Raw genomic sequence first — 3,246 nt, 5'->3', positions numbered from 1 at the left:
TCTCTTTGCCTGTTTCCTTTCTTGGGGTGGGCTTTGGGGTCTCTCTGAGGTTTGAGTTTGCAAAGAGCTAAAGCAATGGGCTCCAAGGCTGCCAGCACCCATGGACATAGATGTCTCTGTCCTTCCCTGTCCTGTCCAGCTACCCATATCGTCCTTCCATCTCCCCTTCTCCTCTTTGATCCCCTTCCTGTGCCTCCATCAGCCCCTGCAAGGAGCCCGCTGCGGGCATGGCTGCCCACAGGCTCTCCAGGAGCATCACAGAGGTGATCTTCCATACTGGACCAGCTCAACCAGTACACACTAGCCTTACGGGGCACATACACTGGTAAGACATATGTTCCTCTTCCAATGCCCTGCTAACACTGCTGATGTCTCATTCAGAGCACTGCGGGTGCTGGGAGTCTGGAGAGCCACCTTGGAGAAGGACTGGAGCTTTCCAGCAAACCCAAATAACTTCAGCTGCTGGATATCAGCTTAGTAACAAGCTTGGTAGGAAGCTTCCCTTCGCTTCCCTTCTCTTGCATCTTTTGTAGCTTCTTTGGCTTCCCCAGGTCTGATACCAGGGAGCAAGGAGGGAGGTAAAAGAATAGAGGCGAGTTGGGACCAGCTGAGATGTGCCAGCAGTGGAGATGCCATTGGGGTACTTTGCTGCTGTGAACTGTGGGCATCCCCTCTGTGGTGGCAGCTGTGTAGGAGCAGGTCAGGTTTTCTGAGCACCTCCAGCGCTGCATTGTCTGGAGGTGTTGGTGCAGCACTGGGGTGAGGACCTGCACTGGGGGCTGGAGGAGCAGCACTGCCCACGGCGGAGGCAGGAGGAGGCACACAGCTCCCTCCAGGACCAGGCTCTGGGGCAGCACATCCTGCAGGGCAATGGCCAGTACGATGGGACACAGAGGACAGCTCTGGCCCCAGCACAGCCCCATCTGTGGGATCAGGGATGGAAATGCTCCCAGCTCCTCCCCAGCCTCAGAGACATCCCCAGTGAGGCAGAGCAGAGAGGGATGAAGGAGTAGGGGTGCAGAGCCCATCAAATCCAGCTCAGGGTGATGTCTGAGGCCCTGCGGTACCCACTTGTGGCTGCTCACTGCTGTGCTGAGCTGTCAGGTCTCAGCCTGAACCTGTGCTCACTCTGCAGTGTGTGCTGCCTGATTACGAACTTGGAAGAGGCTCAGACCTGGGACACAGGGAGGTGGCACATTCCCACTGCTGGACTGTGGGTGAGCAGTGGCTGGCTGGCACGAGGGCCTTGTCCCCAGGCCACCCCACAGTGTAGAAAGGGAGTCATTTTGATTTATCCCCTTCTCTCTCAGGCAGGGAAATATTGCAGCTATCTGCAAAAGCAAACCCAGGAAAAAAAAAAAAAAAAAAAAAAAAAAGACAGCAGCAAAGATGATGCATCTTTGGGATTGCAGTTACTGCATGGGCTGAGTGAGCTGCTGCCATGGAAAAGCCCCAGGCCGGGAGGGTGAGAGCAGGGCAGGCTTCAGCTGTGTTCACTCTGAGGAGTCCCAGGGCTGAAAGTGGGTTGTGGGGGGATATGGGGGCAGAAACATCCAGCTTCTGGTGCAGGGGCTCCACGCAAAACCTGCCTGAAACGAACGGCAAAGGGTGATTCTGGCCCACATGGGGCTGGAAAAAAGCCCTGGAGAAACAAGGCAAATTTAAGCCACATGTGTGATTTAAAAAACCACTATTACAGACTCCCTGTGACAGTGAGGCACAGAGCCTGGCAGGAGGCAGAGGATGGTACCACTGGATCAGGGGGTGATTTCTGGGTGTCTCACTTCAAAACATCCCTGGACTGGAGTGTGGACATGGGGTGGGTACAGACACAGTGCAGGGGTGCCCGTGTGAAGGAGCAGAGTCTCACCGTGGGTCTCTGAGCGGTGCTGGAAGAAATGCACAGCTGTGATCCCAGCTCTTGCAGACAGGGAAACCGAGGCACGGCACGCGGCCAGGAGCTGCTCGCAGCCATCCAAACGGCAGACAAAGGCGACTGGAGCACCTCTGCTGCTCCCGCTCCAGCCCCAGCCTCCTCCAGCCCCGAAATTGCTTTGGCGGAGCAAAATTGCATCAGCGACGCCACGGATGGAGCCAGATTCGCCGCCGGCCCCAGCCGCCCTCCGCCGCCCGCTTTCCCTGCGCGGCAGCCCCGCCAGGTGGCACTTGTGTCACAGCGGCGCGGGGACCGGGGGGAGGGACTGGGGCTGGAAACGAGCCGTGTCCCCTCCGCGGCAGAGGTGGCGTGGGGACGGGGAGGCAAACTCGGGGTGTGCAACCTGCTGTCCCAAGGGAGCGCAGCCCCGCTGTCCGTGCCCGGCCGGCGAGGAGCAAGTTTAGCTGAAAAATTCACCCCAACAGAGGAGCACGGCAGAGACGTGCCTTGCTCACAGCCTGCAATAGGTTCTCTGCGAAAACCCGCTTCTGAGAGAGCATCTTGAAAGGCTGTGTGGGCTCCCACCCTGGGGTGCAGTGGGTGCCGCCGCCTCCTGCCCAGAAGCTGGCCTGCCCCACCAAAAGCATGAAGGGAAGAGGGCAGAGACCTTGGGGCAAGTAGGCTGCTGTCAACATGTTTTTCTAGTAGTAGAATCCTGGTCTTGAAGTACGTGGTGTGGTTGGTTTGTCCATCTCTACCCCAAAGCTGGATTGTCTCCCTAAACTCAGATGCAGTTCCCCTGCCTCCTCTGTCCCTCCATGGGCAGAGATGCCACATGTTCCCAGCATCTCCCTGTCCTCTCCTTCAGGTCATGCAGCCCTCCAAGCACTCCACAGGCTGTCATGCCACTCTCTGTGTGCCAAGCTGGGGATGTGCCCCTTTCACTGGGCTGTGGGCCCTATGATAGTGCAGAGACCAGTGGGGGGAACCTGGGAACCCCATACCTCATCCTCGGGACCCACCCAAGGGCTCTGGCTTTTCAGGTTGCAGCTGATCCTCCATGAAATCTTCCAGATCCTACTGATCCATCCCTTACCCGGTTGTTGTCTGTCAGCCTTGCAGTGGGGACGAAGGAGGTCCCTGCAGAAGTGACTCCCTCTCTCTCCAAAAAGACCCTTATTCATCAAGCTCTTGCTATTTTTTCTCTCTCTCTCTCTTTTTTTTTTTTTTTTCCCATGGACATTAAAAATCTGAAGGCATATTTAGAGAGCAGACAGCTTTGGGCGGGTGTTGCTGGCTAAAAGATCCTTTCCTTCCCCAGATACAACCCATTTGTCTGCCTGGCCACCCCCTCCCGCCCCAGGAGCGGC

This window comes from Anas acuta, chromosome 24, assembly GCF_963932015.1.
Source record: "Anas acuta chromosome 24, bAnaAcu1.1, whole genome shotgun sequence".
Lineage (NCBI taxonomy): Eukaryota > Metazoa > Chordata > Aves > Anseriformes > Anatidae > Anas > Anas acuta.
Note: the sequence above shows the minus strand (reverse complement) of the source record.